The sequence below is a fragment of the Aptenodytes forsteri genome, unplaced genomic scaffold (assembly GCF_000699145.1).
Source record: "Aptenodytes forsteri isolate BGI_AS27 unplaced genomic scaffold, ASM69914v1 Scaffold117, whole genome shotgun sequence".
Lineage (NCBI taxonomy): Eukaryota > Metazoa > Chordata > Aves > Sphenisciformes > Spheniscidae > Aptenodytes > Aptenodytes forsteri.
The window spans coordinates 702742-723981 of NW_008795555.1; positions in this window are offsets into that span (position 1 = coordinate 702742).

The window sequence follows — 21240 nt, forward strand, 5'->3', positions numbered from 1 at the left end:
CGTGCCCGGGGGGCGCGGAGTGCCCCGCTGCGGGGTGCGTGCACAGGTGGTTCTGCCCCCCTCTCGGACGGGCTCCGCGTCCCCCGCGCAGCTCGCTCTGCGGTGTTACCTGCGCTCGGGGTTGTAGGTAGGAGTCCGATAAGCAGCTGGCGTGTGCGCGCTGGGCATCTCTCCAGTAAGTGGTCTTTCTGTGTATTTGTAGATAAACCCGTATATCTTCTCAAACGTGCATCTCTGTGGTAGGCTGGTGGGACACCCGGGTGAAGGGTATGCTCTTGGCCTCCCTGAAAGAGGAAGGAACTGCTCCTTATTTACTAGTTTTATAAAACTAGTAATAGGCGCTTTTCTGTCATTTACTTTTTTAGCAGCCTGAGAGGCCAAATCAAAACAACTCATCCTTTCTGTTCTTTTTTCAAAACTTTTTGGTTTCTTGATTTTGAAAGTTTGTGTTTAACACTAGATTTTTGAGACTTTTGGTTTTTTTAATGTTCTTTTTTCCCCCTGCTTTCCAGTTCTATGTTATGTCTTATGTTCAAAAATGTTAGCGTTTTCATCAGATTTTTTTATTTTTCACAACGACAAAATAAAGTTCACCATTCAGATGCATTGCAAAACCTTAACATTTTCTAAATAAATATTTTCTTGTCTTTACATTATTTTCTTTGATGTTAAGTATTTTTTTTTTATGGTGGCCTTATTCACTAAAATGCTCTTTAAATAATTTATTAAGCAATGCAGAACAAAAGATTCCTGCCTTTCTGAGGAATTATTTTGCATGATTTAGAACTGTGTTATAGTCCTACACAAAAAGAATTTGCCATACTTGTGCTATACTTGCTTGAAAGCTTGTTTTTTTAAATCAAACTTACATATTTCATTTTGTGCTATGATTACAAGTTTTAATGACATTTTAACTTCATGTTTGAAATTGCCTGTGTATAGATTTTGGGACGTATGTGTATTTCAAGCACTAGGGCAAAGGCATTTGTATCTGTTCTTAATGAGTCAGTAATGACTTAGACGTGCAAGGCTTTGATTCCTGTGGTGACAGTGTACCAGAAGGTGTATGTTCTGACAATCCCAAGAAAAACAGTTGATGCTGATATTCTGCTTCCAGGAGATGCTGGTACGCTCTTCCAGCTCGTATAAAAACTTTCTCCGTTATCACAAAGTACAGAGGCAGTTTTAGATACAGCAGGAGGAGCCGGTACATATATGAGGTGGTTTGGTACTGCTGTAGAAGAGTGAGTGATGGTTACGGTCTGTGAAATGTGCTTTTAAAAAGGGTCCAGATATAGTGGTAAGGAGGTAGTATTTACCAGTTAATGTATAGGCTGTATGGCCTTCTTTAGTCTCTTGTGTCGTAGACTAATATAGGAAATGTTTTTTTCTCTGAACCACCTGAATTTTCTCTTGGTGATTGTGAGTATTATTGCTCTTAATGAGAATGTTTAATTTGGGTCTAGCCATAGTAAAAACAGGCTTTTTTTTTTTTTTTCCTTCTTATACAATGAAACAGTAATTTGTCTGGAAAGGGTGGGATACCATTTCCTGCATATTTCTGCAGCTGTACTGTGGCACTGGGTATACTTCAGTCCTGACAGAAGCCTGTGTGGTTTTGAGTTAGTTAACTGCTCTTTCAAAGAACAGTGTAATCAGGTTTCATATGAGTAGCTTGTTGTGGTGATATGTTCACATACCCCACATTCTGTAAGATATACAATGTAATTTTAATACCTGCTCTAAATGTGGGTGTCCCAGGGCTATATTTGCATAATAAATGTGGAGTACTTTGTTAGTGAGAATAGTCTCAGCCTTTCTTACTCCTGAAGCTTTCTTATGCGTTACAGGGTGGTGCATGAGATGAGACTTTGCTGTAGTTCTCTACAGAACTTGGGGAGGGCCATATTCAGCCCTAATGTAAGGAGCTGCTTTGTGTAAGTTGTTGGAACGGCACTTTCTACAACCAGCTTTTGCGGTGGGTCTTTGTAGAAAAGCCTGATTTATACAGAGCCTTGAAAGGCCATGGATTTTGGTAGGAATCAGCACAATCCAGTGCAAGTAGTTACTGTCTTGCAATGGGTATTTTCAGTTAAATTACCCTCTCTCGTAAAGCCTGTGGTGGTGTCAGTGGAGTTGCGCGGGTGTAACAGAAGTACCAAAATCTATTTTTAAAGAAATAGGGTTTTTTCACATCTTTTCTTAAGCCAAAGAGGAAAGTAACTGCTCGCTTCAGAGTTTGTTGGCCCCACTTATAAGTCCCGCCTAGAAAACCCAGTGATGACCGTTTTGCTCAAAATTTGGCTGCTTTTAAAACTGACTGTGGATGTTTGAGAATTAACTATCCCAATCTAAATAAAGCTTATGGATTAACATAATGAAGTCAGGGATGGGCACCTTCACTTTCTGCAAAATGCTGCATTAACTGTGAATGTATATAGATAAGATGATGGCTTTTTTTTTTTCTTTTTTTTTAACTGCGTGAGTGTTGGAGAGCTGCAGGATACCATAAGCCCAGGTAGCCTCCAAGCTGTCTCACAAAGGTAGATTGGCAGCGCTGCTGCTGGAGCATGGTAGCTGTTTGTGGTAGCAAGTGGCTTGTTCCGGAGAGCAGCCCTGTCCCAGCTGTGTTGGTGGCTTCAAGCATGGGGCAGGTTCCCATGTCTCTTCTCACTTCACACTCTCTCTGGGGTTAGCAGGAGTACAAGGATCTGGGTAACAACAGCTCAGCATCTGGCAGTGGTAGTCTGATGGTTGGTAACAGCTCTTCTTCGATGGAGGTTAGTTATGTGCTCAAGAAATACCCCTAGGTAAATTCCCACTGGCAGCAGCGCGGTTCCCACCAGTCGGGTTCTTTTCCTGCCACGTAGCTGGTGTGCAGAGAGCCACGTGTGTGGCAGGACAGGGGACTCTCCCCAATTCTCCCTCAAAAAGCTTTTGCTTTGCACTTTGAGAACAGTATATCCAGTGTCTCCAGCAAGCCTTGGGGCTGTATCGACACAACCCATTATGAATTAAATACTTGATAACCTTGTATTTGGGGGAGAGGCATGGGGCAGTAGGAGAATATAGGGCATTAGAAAGTGAGCCAAGACCTGCTGAAATCCTTGTACTTTGGATCTGCGCCTTAAAGAGCTCGTGCTGTCTGGTATTACAGCCAGACTCTTTCCAGAGGCTGCTTTGTAATTTGCGTGGCTCCTCCAAGGAAAGTCAAGGGACGGAGTAGAGAATCTGAAACTAACTCTGGAGGAATGGATTCATCTGCATTTGTTTTTCTTTTTACCGGTTGGATTATGTACTGTTGCCTTCCCCGTCGAGGCAGATGTGGCGGGGGGGTGTCTTTTCCTGTCACCATGCTCTCACTGCAAGAAACTTTGATAGCTTTGCCCTGAAGTCTGATAACCTCAGCCGTAAGCAGTGAGAAAATGTAGGTATATTTTTCTTCTCCAGAAAGCAAAATAGGAGGAGGAGTATTTTCGAAGCTGATAGCTTCTAATCTGAGAAGAGCGTATTGAAATAGTGACAGTCAGGGTGAAGACTTTGGAAGTATAGGTACTATTCTCATTTAGTGACAGCAGAAAACAAAGCACGTAAAGAAAGCACTTGGCAGGAAAAATAGAAGTCACAATTTTGAGGTATCTATTACTGCTTCTCCTGGCTTTATGGGAATATAGTATAATGCAGCTTATGATTGAAAGGTCTGTAGAAAAGCTGACAAAAATAAAGAAGCTGATCTCAACAGTTATATTTCTATAGTACTGAATCATGAGAAAGTAACTTACTTCAGGGACTGAAGAAGAGTAGCGCAGTGGCAACATGTAAGCTGACCATGTCTTGGTCTGAGTCCACTGAATCAAAATTAGCAGCAAGTGCAGACCCGTGTGAGAAGGGGGAAGGGAGCACGGTGCTAGTACCCTTATCCGCTGCTTGGCCAGCTCAGCTGGCAGGCAGGGCATTTCTTTGTCTTTTAATCAGAAGTTTGGGTGCCAGTTCTTTTGCATCCCAGACAAAAAGCCCCAGCAAACTTCACCAGCAGCCGCAGTTTGACATATGAACTTGAGTCTCCGTTCAGGCAGATGTTTGCCAGCACTAGATTGGGTCTTACTGTGGTCAATTGGTGCTATTGACTTACGCGTCAGAACTTGTGTTTGTATCATAAACGTTTAATGACACTAAAGAATGAGTAGTTAAACTCAATGGTTTTACTTTGTTCACTTCACATTAGAAAGCTCTGTGCCTCCTGTCTGAAATCTGAGATTGCAGATCCACTTTGAATAGATGCCTGCATCGCCCACTGAAAAGCGACAGCCAAAATCTGAGGCACAACCCACCCCATCCTGGATATTAATGCTGCAGGTTACAATAGATACTGAGCTCTTGGCTGAGGTCCTGATCCATTCAAAATTCCCATTGACACCAGTGGGAGTTCTCTGTCTGCCTGTGACATTGCCTCTGGTTAGTGGGTGGTTGTTAATGTGCCCATGCTTGGAATATTTACAGTAACTACCTCCTGTTATGACTCATTATCTGTGACTGGGTTTGGTTCCACAAACTACAGTAACTCTTTATAAAAGATACATTTATAAAAGAAACATCCTTTCCTCTAAATCCCAAGGCGGTGGTCCCTGACATCTGTCGGTAAAACACCAGCAATTAGAAAATGGACATGGCCTTTGAGGTCGAGATGCCAGCACATTCGTGCCGATGCTCTGTAATGGTTTTCAGTGTTAGCTGCAGAAACCCACATTAAGGCAGTATTTTTAGGGACAAGCTCCAAAATCTGGGTTTTTTGACACTGGCGGTTCTCGTATGGCTGCTGTCCACAGCAAAGAACTCGTGTTGTATGGAAGGTAGTAAAAGACAGTCATCTTTTTTGCTTCTAGAGGAAAACTTAATAATAGTTGCTTCTTGGCAGATGCCAAATCTCATCTTCAAAGGAAAAACTCCCAGGCAGATGAAGCCTGAGGGATGAGTAGCCCCACAGAGCGTTGCAGGGGGCTGCAAAGGGGTGAGTACCAGCATCCACAGCAGATGCATAAGAATTTGTATGGTTCAGGCTTCTGGCATCTCTGGTCTGTGGCCACCCACAATATGCCGGAGACTTGTCATTAAATGTATTTGTGCCATTTACTGTAATTTCCTGCAAGGCACTGGTCTTACCCCTATGCTTTGGGAATTCTGTGCTGCAGCGTAGTCTTGGGTCAAATGAATGTAATTTTCTTCCTCTGTTCCTCATTGTGTGTTATAGTGTATTTAGGAAAAGAGGTGGCTCCAGAGTTATATGAACCACTTCCTCAGGAGCAAAGACGTGGCAAATCCTGTTCCTCAGTCTCTACCCTGCAAGCAGTGAACCCACGCTTTTATAAAATCTTCTGTGAATCTAGATGTGCGGTCAGTCCTGTGTACGAACAAAACATTTCTAAATCTGGGAGGACAAGCTTCCCATCGTAGATGACCTACAGCTGAGTGTTTTCAGACCAAGATCTTTGTGTTTGTGAGTTAATGTATATTGGAGAGGAATTGCTCTGTTGATTACCCTGAGATTCGAGGTGCATGTTTTTTGTATGATTTGGTTGTGGATGCTTTTACAGATTCAGCATTTTCAGACCCATTTTGTGGGACTGAAGCGTTCCTAGCCACTTGGATCCCTTTTAGTTGAGCCTGGCTCTAGGGTCTGTGTGCCCCAAACGTCGTTTTTTCTTTCCTCAACTGTGTCTGTTAGCCTAACAAAATTCCCCATTTTTCCCAAAACATGTCTTGGCCAAGCTTACATGAAAAGACATATGCTAAAAACCAAAATGAAGCAACTAAAGGAGTATGTTATTTACAATAATCCTTTTATTATTTTTTTTGTGTGGAAACTTGAGTAAAGGGTTTCCTTGAATTGGCTGGTCTGATTTCTTGCTCAACATTTGTATTGTTTTGCCGAGAGAAATGAAGGCGAAAATAATTTGAATTGCACCCTCAGGCAGGTAACAATCCAGTTCTTTTCATGAAGACAGTGTAAAGTGAGACTGTTCTCTGCTTAATTAGTTTTGTGAGAGTGATGTATAAGGCAAGGTCAGTGCTAAAGGAAGAAAGGGCTGGCATGGATTGAATGCTGCTTACGTTGTTTGAATAATTAGAACATCACTCTGAGGTGGGAGGGAGCAGAGGGACTGAAATGAAGTGGGAAGAAGAGATATTTCTGAAATAGCAATTGAATTGCCATTGGTCTGGGTTGCATCATGTGTACACTGTTCAAGATCGATTAAATCCGAACTAGTGGTGGTTCGTTACCTTTGACGCTGTGGTTGTGATTGTAGCAGAAATGAAGGTGTATTTATAGAGATTACTCTGTTCTGTGGCCCAGGTAATCTCTAGATGCTTTTCAGCTGAGGCTTGACATAATTGATATAAGGCTCTGTTGGTTGCTTTAAGAATAAATTGTTTAACCAGTACTTGGTATTTTTGACACGTGCTTTTAGCTACCACCCAATTTAGGACAAATTTCTTTTGTCTTAGTGGGATCAGATCAAACTTATGCATTGTGTAATCCTCATCTGACCCGAGTGGTCCATGGGCATTTGCTGGCTATTGTAAAGTGACTGCTTCACCTCTGTGCATCACTCTTAGATGCCAGCACAGGGAATCCCATAGCATCGCTGTACCACTCTGGTGGGCTTCTGTCTCCCTGTTCGTGTAAGCTTTAACAACTGAGACTGGCAACACAGGTGTGGGATTTCACCAGCAGTAGTGGTAGGACCCATGTGATTATTTTTCTAATCTTCTTCCTCCTCCATCCCCTTAAAACATACTGTGCGGAGAGGGAAAATACTCATGTGGTGAGTTGACCTTGGCCAGCTGCCAGACACCCACCCAGTCCCTCTATCATTCGCCCTCCTCAACGAGATGGGGGAGAAAACAAGATGCAAAAGCTCATGGGTCAAGGTGATAAAGACAGGGAGATCGCTTACTAATTACCGTCATGGGCAAAACAACCTCGACTTGGGAAAAACTAATTTATCACCAATTAAAATAGAGTTGGATGGTGAGAAATAAAGAAAAAAACTAAAACACCTTCCTCACTCCCCTCCCTTTTCCCCAGGCTCAGCTTCACTCCTTCATTCCCAACTCCTGTACCTTCTCCCCCTGCCCCAGCAATGCAGCAGGGATGGGGAATGGGGGTTGTGGTCAGTCCCTACGAGTTCCCCTCTGCCACTCCTTCCTCCTCACGCTTTTCCCCTGCCCCAGTGTGGGTCCTTCCCATGAGCTGCAGTCCTTCGGGATAAACCTGCTCCAGCGTGGGCTCTCCATGGGCTGCGATTCCCTCAGGAAATACCCACCTGCTCCGGCCTGGGGTCCTCCACCCGCTCCCCTGTGGTCTCCCCACAGGCTGCAGGGGAATCCCTGCCCCGGGGCCTGGAGCACCTCCTCCCCTCCTCCTTCGCTGGCCCTGGTGCTCCCCGGGCCGTTTCTCACACGTTTTCCCCTCACTCCTCCCTGCCAGGCAGCGTTTTTCCCTGTCTCCAACACACCTTCCCAGAGGCACCGCCGGCATGGCTGCCGGGCTGGGCTGCGCCCTGCGGTGGGGCAGTTGTGGAACCGGCTGGAACTGGCCGGAACCGGCTGTGTCCAGCTCGGGGCAGCCCCGGCCTCGCCTCACAAAGGCCTCTGCTGATGGCACCTGGGCACCAACACCCAATTCAACTTGCACGATGACTTGGTGACAGAAGAGAGCTTTATGGCTTGGCCTCAACTTCTGATGACGAAGGTAACCTGCTAATTGCACTTCTCATTAGAATGGGCCCAGTGAAAGGAATTAAACAGAAAATTCCCTCCTTCTCCTGGAAGAAGGTGGCCGTTCCCGTTGTGTCAGCTGTTTCACCTGGGACTTCAGCTCCTCGGGCAGGAGAAGGAGGTGATGGCCGTCAGCTCTCCAGTTCCAGGAGGTTCATATAGGTTTTATTCACACGCTTGGTTTAATTATAGAAGTTTAGGAGTTCTGAACAGTTTTGCCCTGCCCCCCGTAGCCTGTATTTGCAAATCCAGTGGTAATTAGCACTAATCTGGTTTCATTTGATTTTTCTGTTCATTTTGTGCATTGAATCCTCGGAGTTTTTCCTCTTCTGTTGGAGGTGACTTTTTCCTCAAATTTTAGAAGTATTTCTGATTTTTGTTAAATGAAGGGAAAAAGCGCATGACATTTTCATTTTTTATGAATTTTTAAGAAAAAAAAAAAAAAAAAAAAGAAAAAGATACAATGGAAAGAAAGTATAAAAGAACCAGAAGTGAAAGCTTAACAGGAGAGGGACAGGGAAGACAGCTGGTAGGAGAAGGGAGGGTTGCGGAATGAGCTCCAGGTGATCTGCAGCACATCATCTGCTCGTGCCTGGCCTCAAACACTCTCTTACCTGCCCAGCAGACACAGAAGTGAAGAGAGCGCTTTCTTCTGATTTTGTTTTTTCAGCCATTTTGTCAGGAGTTACCAAAATCTAAGAAGGTGGTAGGTACCTTCCCCCCCCCCCCCCCTTCATTCTCGGGGGTGTTCCCGTGGAGTTCACTGGTACTGGCCACAACGGTTGTTCAAGTAGCTTAGGCTGGATTTACTTCCACACGTTGTCAATGTGCTGTCAAATTGCTTATGTAGAAACATTTTTTCTTTGGATTTTACATCCGCTGTGAATTTCTGTACAGCTATCTTTTATGTTCAATAGACATACAAACTTCTTATATTGCTTTTATATCTCAAACTGCCCAAGCTGTGCTACAGTGCTGCCTTGAAAATGTTAAATTTTTTAATTGTAATTACACACAGTGCTCCGAACTGCTGTCACTTATATTTTGTTCTTCCGAGTGCTGCAAGAGAGTAAGAAACTATGATGGAGCCAATTGCCACTGCAAGTCATTGTCACTTCTTGTGGGGTGCAGAGCTGGAATACCTGAACCATGAAAGTCTCTTTTCTAATGAAATAAAGATGCAGTGGTATTTTTGGGAGCTGTAGTATTGGTGAGAATTGCAGGTGTATGCATTTCCTGGGGGAATCATGATCTGTAATCATTTGAGACCATCATGTAGTGCAGGTGCTCCCTCCTACCCTGCGCTGCAGATGTTGAAGTAATATTTCTTCTGACTGTAAATAGGAGAAAGGTCCCTGCAACCATACTGATGTACAATCAGTGCAGGTTTGTCATGTGCTCTACTTTACGTTTGCTTCTCATCTTGCATACCAGTGACTGAACGTTCAGAGCCTGCCAAAAATAGCTAACTGTTTTCAAGTGATGGGCGAGGAGAACTGGAATGACTTTCATTTGCTGCTCTTCTTTTCTCTTCTTCCCCCTCTGCCCCGTGTTTGCTTTCTGAAGAAAGGATGTTATTGTTTTTATTTATTTCAGTGGAAGTCAATAAAAGGTGGTAAAAGTGAAATAAGTCGAAAGGGGTCAAATAGCAAGTCTCTTCTTGATCACCTAACGGGAAGGCTACAGCAGCAGAAAGCCTGTGATGCCAGTCCCAGGAGCTGAGAAAAGATTTCTGGGATGAAGCATGACCTGTTTCTGTTCCACTCCAGTGTCAGGATAGTTTTTATTTATTTCGGTGGAAGTCAATAAAAGGTGGTAAAAGTGAAATAAGTCGAAAGGGGTCAAATAGCAAGTCTCTTCTTGATCACCTAACGGGAAGGCTACAGCAGCAGAAAGCCTGTGATGCCAGTCCCAGGAGCTGAGAAAAGATTTCTGGGATGAAGCATGACCTGTTTCTGTTCCACTCCAGTGTCAGGATACTTCCTGGCCAGGGAGGCCGTAAAGCAGTAAGTCTATTTTAATGTTGGAGTTTGGTTGGTACCTGGCCTGTTGAGCTTACAGGGTTGTGTTACTTGGCCATTGGGAAGCTGCATCTTTGGTTTCTTTGGCTGGAAGCGGGGTTTTGTTTGTTTTGGGGTTGGTTTTTTTTCTTTTCAAAATATTAGTGCAGAAACCAGTTTTCAAGTTTTGTTTTTATAATTGTGTCTTTGGGAGGAATTTCCATCGCATGATTTCTGGGATGTTGGGAGTAACAAACTGGTATAAATAATAGTCTTTTCATATAGGGTATCCAAGTGGTAGGCAATGGAAAGGAGTGAAAGCTTTGTGGATATTCATGCAGTAACTCTCATACAAGGAGAGAACAGCACAGAAGACAGGAGGAAGGTAAAATTCTACTTTTTCCTAGTAGTGCATTTGAGAACAGTAGATGTTCTTGTTTAGGACACTTAAGTGGCAGCAATGAATGTAGAGGAGAGCAGGATTATGCAGAGCCGTGAAAATTGTCAATTCTGTTTCATGGCAACTTTCAGGGTTTAAGCATTTGTATTTGTTCCCCCATTGGGACATAAGCAAAACTTCTTTGAAGCTACTCAGGAAAAAGAGGCATACCAGAATTATTTTAAGGAAAAAGACCTGTCAGGTTTTCCATCTGTGTCCTTGTTCCACCCTTGATCTGAGAAGCCCTCCAGTCAAAACTAGGATGTTTTTGCAAGACTTTTGAGTATGATCAGAAAAATTGGTTAGGCACTTCTGAACAACGTTAGGAGTAGATTTTGGAATACAAGACTTGAAATTGTGGTGTTTGGTTTTGGTGTTGTTTTTTTTTTTTAAGTCAGTAGTGTGGAGGATGGCAGGGAGGTTTTGTATATGTGCCTTTTGGACTGGAAGTGTCTTGTTTTTATTTCACTGCACATTGTATGGTGAAGGATGAACTTTCAATTTGCTTTGCGATTTGTGGAAGGAATAAGAGATGCAAGGATGAGAATACAAGGGGGAGAAAGTGTGATGGAGTGGAAGCAGAAAGCAAATCCCATGAAACTTTGAACGATAGAAAATTAGCTTTGAAAAGGCTCTGGAGAGCACGAGGAAGCTGAAAAATGTAATGGAAGAGGGGATATTATGGGCATAATTTATCACTGTTTCCGGGAGTGTAATAATAGCCTGGCTATGTATTTTCTCACTGCAGAGTGTGGATTTATGAAGACCAGAAAAGAAGCGATGGGGGTAGTTGAGGCAGGAAGTGATCAGTGGAAAGAGTTTCAGTGGAGCCAGGGTCAAGGGAAAGATGAAGTTAGCAATGACACAGAGATGGAGATAGAGAGGCTCAAGGAAGAAAAGGAGCTTACAGATTTGCTGCAACTCCAGGGCTTTTCATAAGAGGACCAAAGATATGGTTTTATCATCACTGTTGGCAGGAGCAGGCAAAACCATTAGCATTTGAGCCACTGAAGCTGTTGCAAATACTGAGCATATAAAGAGAAATGCCTTTGCGTACCGGGTTAACTCACTGAGTTCATTGCCTAAGTAGCTTTTCCACCAGTTGGGTGTTTTGCAGAATGTCAGAGAAGCACCCAAATTGTAAAGTGGCAGGAGAGGCTAAACTTCTAATCAAGATATACAGAACTGGGCTTACAAATTTAAAAAAAAAAAATAAATAAATGTTAAATAGCTACATTGAAAATAGAAGAAGGGAGACCCAACTTTACGTGGTGTGTAGTGGTCTGGTCAGTCAGAGCTCAAAGATCTACAAAAACTCCTGTCATCTAGTCTGATTTTTCACCTCTTCAATGTACTAAACTGGGAGTATCTTTGTGTTGCTTATTCAAATGTGTCCTATGTGTATTGGTTCAAACACCCAAGAATGAAACTATTTGTTTAAATGAAGCCTTCAAATCGTCTTCCTTCTATGCTTGGGTTTACCAGAGTCTGGCTCTCCATTTACACTTAAAAAAAAATAAATCTATCCTGGGCTTGCACCACATTGAGACAAGTGCTACCCTAATAACCAGTCCTGTGAAAGCCCGCATATTGCACTATATCAGTGAGCTCTGGACCCCCAAAAGTGAAGTCTGGAACTACTGCTTAATTATATTTTTTTTTTTTAGAGCTGGAGAACTCTGTCACAGAGAGGATGAATACATTTACTGGTGTGTTGAAGGTAATGTGGGGGTACATGCAAATTTCCATTGAATTCAAAGTGTGCACTTCCACCAGACTTCCCCGAATAATTATCAGATATAATTATTTGGGATTTGGAGGCCAAATCTTGCTTTCACTGATAAAGCAGCTTGAAAGAAAATTTAGGCACTTGTATTTTCTAATGGCATAAAGGGGGTTAACTTCTCTAGTAGTATTGAAAGCAAAGAATCCCCAACAGCCATGTCTTTGAAACTCTTAGCAGTTATACCAGGCTGTAGTGAAAGCACACAGGTTTGACAACCTAAAACACCGCAAAAAACCCTTGACGATCTGTCCTGCAAGGTGCCAAGCAGCTCTACTTTTCATTTACCTGAAAACTCTTAGTGCTCTGGTTTGGGCACTGTTATCAGTGAACGTCACGTATTCCTGTCATGTCATGTTCCCACTATCACAAATTCTTACATTAAATGTATTTCAGAAGGAGCAATTGACTGCGTATGAGGAAGACTGAGTGAGTGACAAAAGGCTTATAAAAGAAATCAACAGAACATAGCACACTTCCATCCCTCTCATTCAAGCATGTACAAATGAGCTGTTTGTCAAGGTAGTACCTCTGTCACTAAGAGGAGAAGATACTGCATTGCTCTTCATGAAAGAAGTTGTTAAAATTGTTGCTGTTAATTCATCAGCACATTATTACACTCAATGTGAAACACCCTGTTCTTTTATACGTCTTTTCTTAAAGTGCTTTGGCCTCCTTGGTGGGATCTCTACTGTTTATATTACTGCTTTAAACATTTTAAACTATCACTGTGCATGGGACGTATTTGAATAACTCTGCAGGTAAGAGACTTTGATAGCTCATCTGTGTTTATTTGGGTGACACCTTTTAAAGAACAGAACCTGAACCAGTACTGTCTTGTCAGGTTAGATTGAAACACTGTGCTGCTCAGTATCAGTCTTGCTGAGTGATATCCTCAGTGGGAGCATGATATGCTTTGCATTTCATGGTGCTGACCGCTGTTGTGATGAATGAAGGATGAGTATTTTAAATGTTGGGTCTCTTTTTCTTTTTTTTTTTTTTTCTTTAGAAAGAGTAGTACCTTTGTGTTGATTCAATGTTGTGTTTTAAAATAAGCCTGAAGATAGCTAGGACAAACTGTAAGTTTTGTATTGAGGCTTGATTCTGTGATGTGGGATTTGTGTGTAGGACGAATTGCCATGATAGTTCCAGTGATTTTAATGGAGACTGAAGTATTTAAGACAAATAGATTTGGCTCCTGAAATCTCATCTTGCAAATCAGTAGAAAACCCTGTTGGTGAATAAAAGGTAGCAGAATCCTGTGTTTAGTTTGCATCTTCAAAGATCGCCTGGAAGATGCTGCAACCGAAACAGTGTGGCATGAAATTTTATGATGTACTATGCTGGCTGGCCTTGGAGGCAGCTGCTGCTGCTCTGCTGCTTCTCCAGTTCCACTGTATTATGGTAGTTTGTGCTTCAAAGTTTGGCTTTGGGAATTATGGTATCAAAAGTGCGTAATTTGGTCTCTTCCATTCTCTTCATATTTATCTCTCCCTTATTTATGTTTTACCTTTACCTTTATTATTGACTTAAAGATCTTGAAGGATGGTTAATACCTTGATACATACGGTGGGAATAAAGAGTCTTTTAAAAGGTGGTGGCATCAATTTTTGACCCTGACTGTCTAATACCACCACAAAGTATGGAAATGTTAGTTTTATGTGCATTTGCTAATCAGTATTCAGATTTGCAATATGCCATAGGATGTCTCTGTGTCTTACCATGTAGAGAGAGCAGTTCATGCTTTATAAATTCAAGCTAATGCTACTTTGATTAGTGTAAGTTTATTGCCAGATAAACAATATCTTTATATGGAACATGACTGTGCTTGTAGGCTTAATACCCTGGCTGCACTGATATGAAAAATCAGTGGGTTGGCTGATGATTAGGCCCAGCTATAACACGGTGTCTCAGAGCACCAGGCAGTTTGAAGCTTACAATCGAACTGTGGGATGAAACCAGATCTGCCTTTGTTTTGAACTTTTAAGTCTCATAGCAATGAAGCGCGCTGCCCTAGTCTGCCCAGCTTTATTTTCCAAGATGTAATTATTCCTTGCTCACTGACTTGGGTAAATCAATTAAAACTCCGTGCGTGTGTAACAAGGCTTTGACGCAAGCTAATTGATCAGGACATGCAGGCATATGAGAAAGGCGTGGGGCAGATTTTAAAGCAGAAGGCTGAAACTTCATGAGCTTTCTTTTGATGTGGCGTGGTGGTAGCTAAGTTCCCATCTTCTATAATAACAGACTTTTTGCTGGGTACTGTGGTATTAAACACTCCTCTTTGCTTGTACTCAGGTTAATCTCTTTTCAGCCTGTCCTGCAGGAATCGGATCGTGTCTTGATCCTTTCCCCTTCATGTGGAAGACGGGTTAAGGGTATGTGTGAAGGGAACCTCAAACTGCAAAGACTCACGGTTGTCCGCCTCTTTCAGTAGCCTAATATGGTTCACTAATTATTTCCTGCGCCTTGGCTACCTCTGGAAACTAGTCCCTTTTTCAGTTTCTCTGCCTCTGTGGGATGCTATCCGCAAGTTGAGATGGGATGACAAACACGTAAATCCTTCCTGTGCTCTTGTAAGGGCCTCATAAATCATAAGGACCTACTTTTGATCAGCCTGAAGCACTGGAGGGTACAGCAAAAAGGGAGTGGGCACCTTGCCAGTCTTTCCTGCAAAGAAAAGTTCCTCCCTTTTCCCCAAAATGGGCAATTGGTCCTACCCGCAGTGTGTCGACACACAGCTCACATGGCACGTCTGCTGCCGGGCAGGGGAACGGCTGCTTGTACTGCTAGAGCAAGCTCTTGTGCGTGAGAAGAGGCAGGAAAATCAGCTTCTGTTAAGGACCCAGCCTTCCAGTTTGTCACTCCACGATATTTTTACAGTTATAATTTCTCGCCCTTGCTTTTTCTCCCCAGAAAAATAATATCTTTGCTCAAGCTGCATGCGAACTATTGAGAATTGATGAATTGAGTTGTTTGTGATCCTGAATCCAAAGTGATGGTAGGTATCGCTTGCTGCAAGCTCTTCCCTTTCAGGCCCAGAGGAAGATCTGATGAAAAGCAGTATTGCCAAATCTTATTTTTAGCTTCTGTCCTATGGGGATTTTTTTTGTTCTTGTTTGATTGTTTGGGAGTTTTTTTTAGATTTGGCCTGTTCCTGTCAGGGGTGTTCAGAACAGCATCATGCTGTATGTTTTTTCTATCAGTATTACTTGGTGGTCCAGCCTGGTTGGCTAGGTGCCCTGTGGCTGATGTATCTGTGCTGTTGATGTGACTGGCACACTGCTCTTGTTGCAAGATATCTTGTAAAATAAGCACACTGCCTTGGGCAAAATTTAATTTCTTGGTATTGATGTAGTTATTGCATTCTCTCCTCCAGCCCCTTGCAAATATTGCTGTTGTCACACTGACTACATTTTATTGTCCTGGACAAAGCCAGCTGAGGCGATTCTGTAATGCAGATGGCGTATAGATACATTGGGTGTCCTTGGTAGGCTCATCCCACGGCTTGATGTGGCACTTAGCAATCTAGTGGGATATTTCTGTTTGGTTTGGTGTTAATGTTCCCAGCATGCCTGCTCTGCTTGGTTAGATGAGAGGACTCGCTTTCCACGAAACATCTGAGTGTAGTGCTCTGTGCAAGGGGCTTTTTTCACATGCTCATTGAAACTGTTTCTCCTGAGAACATTTGGCTTAAACTGCTTTTTAAAAAAAATTCTTTATTGATTTTGAGTCTGTGCACCTTTATTTTTTGGCTTCCCTTTAAGTTTTCCCCTTTCCCTCCTGGTTTTATTCTTGCTCTGGATCAGGCTTGCTGTCAGATAGGCATGGGAAGTTGAATGCAAAACCTGTGCCCACAGTGCGGACCAAGCTCTCTTGTCTTTGCTGCTGTTACTATTAATGCCTTCCTTCACCTCTTCCAGCCCCTTCCCTCGTCATACTGACAGCTAAATTGGAAACCAACTGCAACCCTGCTCTAGCAGTATTTTGCCTGAGGTGCTAACAATCGACTAAAACTGACTCAGATCATGATTTTAATTGGTTTGATTTTTGCCATTGGCTTTAGAAAAAAAGAGCTATTTTAGTCCCTCTTCATCCTTGGTCAATTTTATTAATCTGTCCGTGGTTTTAAAAACCTGAAAGACTTTCAGCATAGAGAGGTAAATGTTTCAGAGTGAGGCTTACCCTGAAATGCTGATGCACCAGTGGTATTTGGTTTCTGGTGGGCAACAATATGCCTGTTTGGTCATGCAGAAAATTGCCAATTTGAGGGGACATGACATCTATTGATTACTGTAAGAAGTAGTTTTTCAGATGAGATCGGAGGCATTTAAATGCCAATTTTTTACTTTTGTTTCAGTCGTACTACCTGTGGTATTTTTCTCCTTGGACTGCTGGTCCTTGCTTTTAGAGCCAGTGGAGGATTATTCAGCGCCTGTAACCGCAGAGATGAGTGATGAGTGCTGTTTTGCTGTGGGACGAGGGTAGTCAGTTTGCTTTAATTTTTAATGCTTTGATTCTTTGGCAAACACCAGAGGTGTTGAAACTACTCACTCATGCAAAAAACAAATTACGCATGCGTACAGGTTTGGTGCCTGGAGGCATTTTCACGGGGTGTACTTTCAGGCACGCAGCTTAAAGAGCCTAGACTCCATATGCATACACATCTATACAGTGAAAGGACAGAGGTATCCTTCTCTAAGGGTCCATATAGGCTTTCTTCAGTGTGTTACCACCTTCTGCCACCCCAGCTGTAGTTCACCGTTCTCTTGGTTGGGCTGATATAGCAAATTGTAGATAATTTGAATACCAGTGAGAATTGAATATCAATACAACAACATCCTCTTGAATAGCAGATACTGAATTAAAAATATGCAAGCAACTTTGTCTTTCTGTCCATAAGGTCCAGTTGGGTGCAAGCTTTGCCCCATGTTTGATGGCTTGAATGTCCCTGTAGTTCTAGGTTGGGTTTGTTGAACTGTGGTGGTTTAAGCTTGTATGAGATGTGATCAATAACAAAGGCAATTCAGGCACTGGTTAATTTGAAGTTTAATGTCCTTCATTTCCATAAGACATATTTGTTCAGTTACATTATCTGCTAATTGTATTTCTGAACAATTTCTTGCAGAGACCTATAACTGTGTGTTCTTGATATGAAAGCGGCATTATTCTCTAGGGGAGATAATCAGTTAGTGACTTACTGAGCTCAGCTCTTGCTGTCTGCTGTGGGCCTGTGTGGTAAAACTTGAATTTTAGTGGGTAGAGCAGAATTTTTCCATATTTTCTCTCCTTTAGGAAGGAGGTGATTACTGGGAGGCATTTCCTTGCAAATAGATGAATTGGTTGTGATTATTTTTTTCCCCTACCCTAACTTATTGAAAAACCATAATTTGTCAAGAATTGTTTTTTGTGCTATTTAAAAAGCACCAAATGGAAATAACTATGATCTATACAGTCCATTGTTAGAAGGCTCTTCTGAATCGGAAAGCCATGTCTCTTTTGAAAATATATCACTTCAAAACACAAATCCTGCTGGCTGGTGCTGGACTTTGGATTTTAGAGGTGGGGGAGTTTGTGCTTTCCTGGCATGTGAAGAGCACCTTCTCTCACAGCCTCATCAGGAGGAGCAGCTTGTGGAGTGAGTATGAGTCCTTTCCACAAGTGGTGATGAGGCCAAAGAAGGCTCTTGACTTTTTGTGATATTAATGGGCTGAAATGGAGGATGGGAGGCCTTGACTGGCACAGACAGGGCCTGTGAGCTGGTACAAAATTCAGCCTTTAAATTATGGTTTGACACCACAAAGTCCTTGATGGCACTGAGGCTCCTGGGGCATCATAGGCAGGACCTACTCCTCCACTAAAAGTGTATTTCTTTTTCCTGCATCAATATTTATGAATCTTCCCCTGCCATGCTCCAGGCAGCAGTGACCCAGCTTAAGGGTACTGGGTATTTATGGGAATAGTGGGTGAGAATAAAATTGGGGTATGAATGTGATCTTCAGGGCAGTTCACAAATCTGTCCCTGTGGTGCACGAAATGTTGTGTCGGGGCACTGCTGTGGGTATCAGCTATTCTGCGTACTTCTATTCACCTTCTTAATCACCAGGGGTTTGGTAACTGCCAGAGGGAGGACGATGGGTGGTAGTGAGTGGTCCTCCGTGGCCGCAGCTTCGTCCAGGTTTGAGCTGGCCCTGCCATCCCTCATCTAAGGCGATGTGGCCAGTATGTCTGGCCGAGGGCTCCACCTCTGGGTAAGGAGTGTCGTGCCTGGGTGCTGTTCAGTCCGTTTGTTCGGTGTGGAAAGCTTTCATCTCTAATCTTCTGTGGTTCCTCCTTAATCCAAGTTAATGGGCTTCTTGAAGGAGGAGCTGGGTAAATAGGCAGTAGTATACAGGTGGTATGGTGAGATGATTTATTAGTCCTCTTTGATCTAAAGTGGTAATAATAATTAAAAAACCCTATGAAACTCTACATAACTTCTTTAAAATGTCATTTCTGATAGTACTTACCTAAAGCCCAAAAGATTATTGCACACTGTGCCCACTGCCTGAGAACAACAGGTATGATGTAAATGAAACCCTTCTGATCAGACTTATCTTTCAACCTTTTTATCTTCATAAAGGTGAAGAGCTGGCCAGAATAGGTTTATTGTAGTTGACTGTCATCCTAACTTCTAAGTTCCTAGCTTTTAAATTTATACCAAAATGTAATACCTGTACTTCTGAATGTTTCTGTGCTTTTGTTTTGGTTTTTTAAACTGGGTACACACATGTTTCTATGGTCAGGGTACTCTCCAAGTCATTACATCCCTGTGTTGAATGAAAAATACTCTCTGCTCTGGTTTGGAGCAAAAGGGAGGGTGGAGTGTATTCCTGCAGTTGCAGAGCCACTCGATACTGAGAGTTGTTTTCAAAACCATTAAGTCCTTTTTCAGTGTAATACACATAATGTGTGAAAGCTTTCCTTAATTGAATACTAGCTATTTAATATTTAAGGGGTTTCTTCTTTGCTTCATGTGTATGGTCTCCACTGCAGTGCTTTCACACTGAAAGTAGGTCCCCAAAAGACTGGATTTTCCAGGCTGCCTAGCTAAGCAAATTCTTCTCATTAATAATAAGGTCTGCACAACCTGGTGCTTCTCATTTCAGTGGAAAAACTTTTCAATGACCATATGTGTCCTCAAACTGTCTTTATTACTTGTATTGGTGGTTATGCAAGGAAATCTATCTACAAACCACTCCAACTGTTCATTTTCTGTTTGTTTTCACGTAGCAGTGTTGCTGTTAAATAGTGAGATACTGATAAAACTTCTCAACGGATCAGGATTAGCTGAACAAAATTTGTAGCTTGAGCACTGAGCGGGCAGGCAGTCTTGAAAGCAAAACGTCAGAGAGAATTGTGCATTTAACTGCTGACGTTCAGACGGGCAATACAGACTCAGGATTATACAGTTATTGCTTGTCATTGACTTTTTTTTTTTTGTCTTTGTCTCCTGAAAACACTTCTGGGCATCTTTCAAAATAGCGTATCTCTGTCCCTGAATATGTTTAGAAAAGCTTAGCTGCTGAAGAATCTTAGCATGAAATCTTAGTGCTTTTCATTGGAGGGGAGAGATTATTTTAGTGTACCTTACAAGGGCACTTATTTTCTTTTCCAGTACTATCACATATTCACTATATCCTTTTCTGGGAAACCAGTCTCCCTGTAAGATTTGTCTAATGGTTGTGGGGTTTTCTTTTGCTGTTGAGCTTTACCCATCCTAGTGCGTTTTACTTGTCCAAGTTTTTATTTTTCTGTTTCTGGTAAATATGCTCAGGCTAAATCCACAAGTCCTCAGTAATGCCTCCATGATGGAGCTGCTCTGTAAATACACTGCGTTTACCTGGTTATTGGATGTTTCTTGCCTGTGTGTAGTGCTTTTGACTATTAGGTGGCTGCAAGGAAAACAAACAGAGGGGAAGGAGAGTGTCTGGAGACGAACAACTCCACAGCAAATGCCTGAGTTGTTAAATGACAGTGATAAGATGGAAAATGGAGAAAGACCAAGAACCAGGAGATGTATAAGCTGTTTTCTTTGACAGAAGACCCCCCCCTACACACACAGCTTTCACTTTTTTTCCTGAGTAACTTTGTTCTTACTACAAAATCAACATTTCTGTGGGGTTTTTTTGTTGCTTTATACCAGTGAATTTGGATTTTGAAGGACGATCATGCTGGGAAAGGCCTGCAAATGTACAGGACCTACCCACACCATGGGATGCTGAAGTACCCTCTGTAGAAGGGAGAGGGTGCATCTGTAATGCACACCAGGATGCTCTGCATTTGTGACTCCAGCTGTGAATGGGCTGGCACATCTGCCTGGGAAAACACAGCTCTCTGCAGAGTCACTGCCTTGGGACCTGGAGGCTGCATGTCTGTCAGCTCGCTGCTATGTCCTGTGGCTTAGCCCTTCCTCCAACTTGAATATACGGTTCCCATTTTGAGAGGAGCTGGTGCTTGCCTGCAGCATTCTGCAGTGTGATATGTGGTGCAGTGCAGATATACCCCTAAAGGTGCCAGGAAAACAAAGCGACACAGGTAGTGTTGATCTTGTTAAAGTAGAGAGATGCAGTTTAAAATTTCTACTCACGCAAACCCTCCTACATTGAAATACCAAGTTTTTCAGCAGTGCATCAAACCTGCTGCTCCACAGGGTCTCTGTGTTTGTGACACCACTTGATAAGGGTGCCGATGGGTTTCTTGTTCTGTGTATCATGTGCTGTCTCTGGTACTTCAAACGCTCAAGAAAATAGAATAAAAAGAGGCTTTTGGGCAAGTAGCTCTTACAGACTGAGACAGGCATCTGGCACAAGAAAGGAGAGGGAAGTGGTGCCTTGGGGAGGAATGTCTCCAGCCATTCACTGCTTCATGGGTCCCATAGCAGCAGTGCCCTGAAGTTAATTTGGAGCTGGCTTTGCAGGCAGGCTGCTGCGCTGTGCATCAACACCAGCTTCCAGGTGGATTTGCACAGCTCAGCTGATCCCAGGATGTTCCTCTGGAATTTCTCAGGGATTTTCACACCGTCTGTCCTCAGACCTCCTGTTGAGAGGCTGTCATGGGGGTGAGTGTCCTTGGTAGTCAGGAGAGCTCTAGAGCTGGTGCAGGCTGACCAAATACAGCCTCTTTCCCTGGACTTAATGGAGAGCCTCGGCTCCTGGAGCCGGAGCATGGCTGGAAATGCCTGTGCCCTTGGTGTCTGT